This window comes from Microtus ochrogaster, chromosome 15 (assembly GCF_000317375.1).
Source record: "Microtus ochrogaster isolate Prairie Vole_2 chromosome 15, MicOch1.0, whole genome shotgun sequence".
In the NCBI taxonomy this organism is placed as follows: Eukaryota; Metazoa; Chordata; class Mammalia; order Rodentia; family Cricetidae; genus Microtus; species Microtus ochrogaster.
The window spans coordinates 16,710,618-16,718,132 of record NC_022017.1 but is presented as its reverse complement, the minus strand read 5'-3'; the positions used below and the strand labels follow the sequence as shown (position 1 = coordinate 16,718,132).

Sequence of the window (7,515 nt, the reverse complement as noted above, 5' to 3'; positions counted from 1 at the left end):
GGGGACACAGCAGTGATATAGTCTGGTAGGGGGCAGCTCTGGGCACTGGGGACACAACAGTGATTGGCATGGCAGCTCTGGGCACCGGGGACACAGCAGTGATATGCTCTCATAGGGGTTAGCTCTGGGGACACAGCAGTGATATAGTCTGGTAGGGGACAGCTCTGGGCACCTGGGACACAGCAGTGATTGGCATGGCAGCTCTGGGCACTGGGGACATAGCAGTGATATATTTTGGTAGGGTATAATTTAGTCACGCAATTCATTAGGTATGTTTGCCTCACCATTTCTGACACAGGGTAGGGTTGTCGTTCCTGGTCTATGGTGTGTTCTGGCTTGTCAGGTGAGAGCAGGGTTACCCCGTGGCATTTCCAAGCCAGATCAGCTTTTCCGGAGCATCCATATTGCCTCTGTCTTCCTTATAACCAGCAGCATTCAAGACCGGTGCTCTGTGCCTGCATGGCAGGGGGCTGGAGGTGTGGGGCAAAGCCTTTGACAGGGCCTCAGTGGAGGTGTGGTATGCACAAAGAATGCAGCCGTCATTCCTGAAAACCACCACTAAGATTCTTATTATAGGTGTGGTGGGGTATGGTGTGTGCGTGTGCATGTGCTGTCTGTGAGTATGCTCAAGCTCTCAAAAGTCAGAGAGCTGTCAGATTCCTTGAAGCTGGGGATATTGGGGGCTATAAGCTACCTGTTGTGGGTGCTGGGAGCGGAACACAAGCTCTCTGCAAGTACAATATGTGCTCTTACACTGCTGAGCCATTTGCCCAGCCCAGAAAGCCACTAAGCTTTTGAGTCAGTTTGATATCAAGGCGTATATAAACTGATGTGATGTAACAGAAGCAGCACTTAGAGGCAATTTGATATTTTAAATACAGCTGAAAAGAACAGAGATTTTTAAAACATCTTTGTTCCATTTCCATCTTAAGGGATTCCTATTTCTGAATAGAGTTGAAAAAAAAAACAACAACAAACGGAGCCAAATGCAAGTTTGAGAATCAGAGAGCACATAGGACTAGAAACAGGGCCTGGAAAGCTCTGTTAATGGAGGGCTTGGCCAGATGCGCAAACCGCTGGGTCCCATCTCCAGAACTGCCTACATCCAGGCACTGGAGTGGTGAAGGCCTTTAGTTCAAGGCTGGTCTGGGATGGATGAGACCTCAAAACCCCAAATCAAAACAAGCACAGAAATGAAAAAAAAAAAAAAAACAAGCTAAAAATGAACAGATCCAAATGCTAATTTATTGAAAAGATTACTATGATTTGGAAATGATACAAAGTCTGGCCATGAAGGAGGACAGAAAAATACAAATTATCCATATCAAGAACTGAAGAGAAATATCAGTGCAAATCTAAACAGGCAGAAACTTTTGGAAATGCTCACTGATGCTATTGTGTTAAAATCTTCAAAGAGACGTGTGTGTGTGTGTGTGTGTGTGTGTGAGAGAGAGAGAGAGAGAGAGAGAGAGAGAGAGAGAGAGAGAGAGAGAGAGAGAAACAGGGAGACAGAGAGTCTGTAAGGTTGTGTACTGCATGCGTTTGGAGGCTTGACGTCCACATTGAGTGTCCTTCTCCCAGCACTTGCCACCTTTGATTTTTGAGGCAGAGACTCTTACTGAGCCAGAAGGTCGTCAGTTTTGCTAAGGCAACTGGCCAGCGAACTTCAGAAATCTGCTTATTTCTGCTATCTCCACCCCGGTGCTTATAACTACTGTAGTCTTTTTTCTTGGGTTCTGGGGATCTGAACTCAGGTCATTGTCCTTGCTTGCAGGTATGTGACCAACTGAGCTATTAAGCAGGTACATTATCAACTGAACCATTTTCCCAGCCCCCACATTTCTTTATAGACATAATTGAACAAAACTGATATAGCTATACATTTACAGAGTCACTTGAATTCTTGTAAAACAGAACACAACAGAAACTCCCAAAACTTAAAATCTCCCCAGGAAATTTTCCCTTGACAAGTGGGTCCACCTTGGGTTCTAAAGACTGTACCTTCCGTCCACCTCTAAGGAAAGAAGCCATCAAGACTTTAAACTTAAATTCATTTAGCGCTATTTAACACGGCCGCCAGACAAAGTTCTCGGTGCTTTATGAGTCATGCTTGTCAAAAACGTGTCCTGGAAGGTCACAGTGAGATGAAGGAGAGCAACAAGAGTACTTGACTCTATGATATGTGTAAGACAGTATACTGGCAACTGTTTGTCCCCAGTGGTGACAGACATTAGTTGGCAAATGAGAATATTCTTTATGATGTAAACTGAGTGCAGGCTCTCTCCTGGGGCTTCCCTCTCGTTGTCTGCAGATTAGAGAGCACCTGTCAACCTGGCATTCCAGACAGTACTCCAAATGTTTCTCTTCCGTGACATCATTTTCTGTCACTCGGTTTCCACTTTACCTCTACATTTCAAATCTTAACATAAGATTTGCCCTTCCAATTTGTCTAATTTTTGTCTTTTTATACACTTTTATCATCTTGCATATTCCAGGGGCTTAATGTCTTTTTTAAAAACAAACTTTCTTCTTAGATTTATTCTTTGGCAGTTTCATGCATGCATATGCATAATCCATCCTGGTCACACTCAGCCCCTTGCCTGTCTCCCATGTTTTGGAGTACGGTCCATGGTTAGGTGAGCATGGGAGGTGACAAGGACTGCCGTGTCTCGGCAGTGCCATTCTCACTGGTGTCAGGGTTTCCAACTGGAAATCAACACAGTCTTTGGCTATCTGGCCATCTGCATGAAGGTGACTAGTGCAGACATATAACTTATTACAGTCAGTTGTGCAACATTTGAGAAACGGATTGACTTGTCATTGATCTGAGATGATGATTTTTGATTACTGTTTCATACAGGGTTGGTTGAAAAATTTCCAGCATTTGCTGAGGCATCGTTATCTTCTCTGTTCACAAGTTTTGGGCCCTCATGAGTCTTTAGTAATTCTTTCAGATATTGTTCATATGGGGGAAATATGTATAGTATATAAGCCTCTTGTAGGTGCTATCTTAATCCTTTCATTGCTTGGTCAGCATATGAGGTAATTAAGGAATCTTATAATTGTGTGCCTTAAATGGTAATGATGGTAAACTCATTCTTCTACGGAATTGTGACTAATCCCGAAGCCACTGTTTTCGGAACCACCTGCCTCCCGTCTCAACCTTGGCAGTTTCATCATTTTCCATCTTTGGCTCAGATCCTGTAATGATCAAGACCTGGCTGGAAACAGACTGGCACAGAGCATCGTTATGAGCGCCGATACCATTCTAAAAATAAATGAAGTAAGTGTTTGTGCTTCTAACCATAGAAAAGCTATGACTCAGGCGGTGTGAGCATCTGGCAGGGGTGGGGCTCAGTGACACAGCAGGTATTAGGAGGCAGGGAAAAACTTTCCTGCCTGCATTTTTCCTTTAGACATCCAGTATCTTGCCTTGCATGGGCAGACATTGAGTGGCTTGTTGACACTACCCCACTTAAAAAGTTAAGCTAGAAAAGCTAAGAAAATAGAATGTACCCCGCCCCTTGTTCTAGCCTCAGATATTATATCTTACCTTTTTTTTTTTAAAAAAAATATACCATGTACTTGAATTCTCAGTACCTTAAATAATATTATGAAATTTCTGTAAAGGCAATGATTATTACCCCCCCCCCCTTTTCTTTTCTTGGCAAAGAGAGAAAGATAAGAAAAGATGGTGAAAATGAGTGTTTAATGGCAAACGGAGATGTCGTGAAATAAAGATTACAAGCCAGAGTTTAAAGGGTAGGAAATAGTCAGAGAGGAGGTTAGCAGGGACCTGCATCGGAGTGGCCACAGGAGACAGCACTTTGGAAAAGGGATGCTCAGTAGGCATGAGGGCCGGGGAAGACAGAAGGGGCTTCAGACAGAGTAGTTGAATATCCTAAAAGGGTAATTAGAGGTAACAGTTTCCACCTAGAACTGCATCTCTCTTGAATTCTCAGAGTGCTGCCCCAGAATTTAAATATCAAGAGAATCTCACTTTTCTAGGCTTAGTAGCTTAGCAAGGGATGTGCTGTCGTATTTATCAAGTGCTGTGAACACACAGGGATTATTTAGAAAGTTAATTATTTGTTTGAGAATCTAATCAGAAAGCTTTAGCATATGAGTTTATTTACATTTTACAAATATATCTGTAATTCTGTTATCTCTAATGTATGATATTAAAGAATCAAGTACTCCTAGCACTCAGATTCATGGCTCTAATAAAGCTCCCATTTAATAATTAATTTTGATACTGAAATTAATTAAAAGTCATCCAGCTATTCTTCTTCTGGCCATGGAAATTAGCCAGAAACTGCAGTTTACACTGAGGCAAAAAACCGTTTCTGTTTATTTTATGACATTAAAAAAACATCGTTATGAGCACTTGCTGCTCTTCCAGAGGACCTGGGTTCAGGGTCCAATGCTACATCAGGTGACTCACAGGCTTCTGGAACTCCAATTCCAGAGGATCTGTTGCCCTCTCCTGACCTTGGTGGACATCTGCACACAGGTGGCATTAGTACGGATACAGAGATAAATATATAATATGGCACATACAATACATGTAATATAATACACACATATATACAGAAATAAACACATAATAAAAATAAAGCTTAAAGAAAAACCTTGTTGTAGCTTGCTTGGCACAGTGCTTGCGTAGGATGCAGGAGGCCCTGAGATTGGTCCCCACACTTGCATAAAACCAGACATCGTGGCACACACAGGTCTAACTCAGCACTGGGGAGGTCGAGGCAGGAGAATTAGAAGTTTAGGGTCATCCTTGTCTATCTAGGCCAGCTTGGGCTACAGGAAATCTTATCTCAAAATGAAAACAATGCAGTAATGTTCCACTTCTGTTTAAATATTTTAAACGTCTCTTCTTTCTGTACAGTTCCCACCAGTTTTCATTGTCTCATTCTTTGCAGTTAGGTTATTTTTTCTCCTGCCTCCTGTTTTCATCCTGAGACTTAGAGATTGCCTATTAGCAAATGGATGGAGCTAGAAAGCATCATATGGAGTGAGGTAACCCAGACCCAGAAAGACAGTTATCATATGTACTCACTCATAAGTGGTTTTTAAACATAATCAAAGAAAACCAGCCTACAAATCATAATCCCAGAGAATGTTGATAACAATGAGGACACTAAGAGAGACTTACATAGATCTAATCGACATGGGAAGTAGAAAAACGCAAGATCTCCTGAGCAAATTGGGAGCATGGGGATCATGGGAGAAGGTTGAAGGGGAGGGGAGAAGCATAGAGGGGAGCAGAGAAAAATGTATAGCCCAATAAAATCAATAACAAATTTTTAAAAATTAAAAAAGAAGATAATTGTCTATTAGTTTCCAAACTTCAGCTATTTAAGTTCTGTGGGTTTTGTCCCCTTCACCCACACTCAAGCTGTAGAGCATATGTTTGCTTTTTCTTTCTCTCTTGACAGCGCTTTGATCATTGGTCACACTAGCTAGTGAGTTGCTATAGTCTGTATGCCTGTCTTAGTCTGTCTGTCCTAGTTCTGATCTGACCTGGGTGATCATACTCCCTCTCACTGGCCTTGCTCAGTCTTGTTTTTGACTTTTCTTTGTTCAGTTCTCTGCTGTTCTTTTCTTTCCATACTTTCTCTTACTCGGTAAATGGTGGGTGTTTCATCCCCCTTTTTCCATTTGGATCAGATGGACTTTCTGTTAACCTTTATTTTGTGTGTGTGTGCGCTCTCCTGCACCCTCACACGTGCCCTGGACCAGTGTGGAGGCGAGAGGACACCTTGCAGCTCTGGGGATTGATATCTGGTCACCAGGCTTGGCAGTCAGGCTCTGGCTTACTCGCCATCTCTCTGGCCCTGACGATGAACTCTTCTGCTTCAATAACATTGTAAGAGGGGGCGAAGCTTTTTAGAAACATGGCTGCACCCACTCTAGTGGGTATTTGTAGAAGAGTCTTGGTGTTCCTGAAGGCTGCGGGTTCTCTAGTAAGTCCCCAGGTGCCTGCTCGTTCCGGGTTTTCCCTTAATTTGTTGCATAAGAACACGCAGCATGTCACATCTTTCTCCAGTGTAAATTACTTCATATCACATTGTCAAGGAAAGGACTAGAAGAATTTTTTGATGACCCAAAGAACTGGGGGGAAGAAAAGGTCAAATTTGTAGCTTCATGGACCTGCCAGCAGCTAAGGAACAAAAGTAATGAAGACTTACATAAACTTTGGTATGTCATTCTGAAGGAAAGAAACATGCTTCTAACTCTAGAGCAGGAGGCCAAGCGATAGAGATTGCCAATGCCAAGTCCAGATCACTTAGAAAAGGTTGTTGATTCCATGGATGCCTTAGAAAAAGCTGTCCAGGAGAGGGAGGATACTCTGCAGCTTCTTCATACCTGTCAGGAGAAAGCAAGACCTGGTGCCTGGAGAAGGGACATTTTCAGACGAATTATCTGGCAAAATTCAAGCAGTGGCCTATACCTTGATACCTAAATAAAAGATATAACAGGAAACGGTTCTTCGTGATGCCCTATATGGATCACTTAGGCAGACTGAGAATTGAGAAACAAGCCCACATTAAAGCAAGAAAGGAAAGTTTACAGAAAAAGAAAGAAAGAATTCTCCAGGCAAAGTTCCCACACCTCTCTCAAGACCAGAAGTCAAGTACTGTCCAAGATGAGACCTAGAAGTCAAAGTCTGTCTGAGATAAAACCCAGAAGTTTGATTTCATTTTTGAAGCAGCCTGTGTCCTGATGTGAATATGTCTTTAGCAGTTTATAAAGAAATGTTTTTGTTCAAATGATATCAATTCTTCTTGTGGAGAACATGGCATGTTAATTAACAACAAAAAAAAGAGGGGATGAAGTGAAAGAGAACAATCTGCTTTTTTTTATCGAACATTAAATAGGAAGGTATTCTGGATATTTTACTTCATCTTTTTTCAGAGGTACCATGTCAGGAGGTCTAATAAAACAGTGTTAAATCCTGTGGACAGCCTAACATAGTTTACTTTTCCAGTCTACACTACTTCATCTTTCTGTGTTTAGTCTATACAGGCTCTTGGGGAGTTAGAATTGCATTTTGGTTTTCTTTTTTATGTGATTTGATCTTCAGCTTAAGTCCCTTGTGAGCTCAGGACCCAGTAGTTCACATCAGCTGAGTTAACTAAAGCTACGATCCGATGTACTGGCTCCTTCACCGGCAGAATCTGCACTCAGATTTCGCACTTGGGGAGGGCAATGCTGCTATCAGATCGGACCCAGTGGGAAGGAGTGAGGCCAGGTGAGCAAATCCCTCTAGGGATACAGGTGAGGAGAACACTTTCCCACTAATAAAAGTAGCCTTGGGTATTTGATATGGAGTTGCTGAGGCAATAGGAGAGGCCCAGAGGGGCCACCTAGTTAAAGAGAACCACATTGAATCTTCTCTGTATAAAACAAGGCAGCTTCAACAGTTTTGTGCAGCAAGTAATAGACACAATCAGCCCTCTATTATTATTATTATTATTATTATTATTATTATTATTATTATTA

General features: G+C 42.1%; 1 protein-coding gene and 1 pseudogene across 1 annotated transcript in view; both read left to right on the top strand.

Annotated features, from left to right (window-relative positions):
* Nucleotides 1–7,515, top strand: part of Tmem117 (transmembrane protein 117) — a 385,423-nt gene that overhangs the window by 18,971 nt on the left and 358,937 nt on the right. The gene's annotated exons all lie outside the window — the stretch shown is intronic.
* LOC101981193 lies at nt 5,907–6,669 on the top strand (annotated as a pseudogene).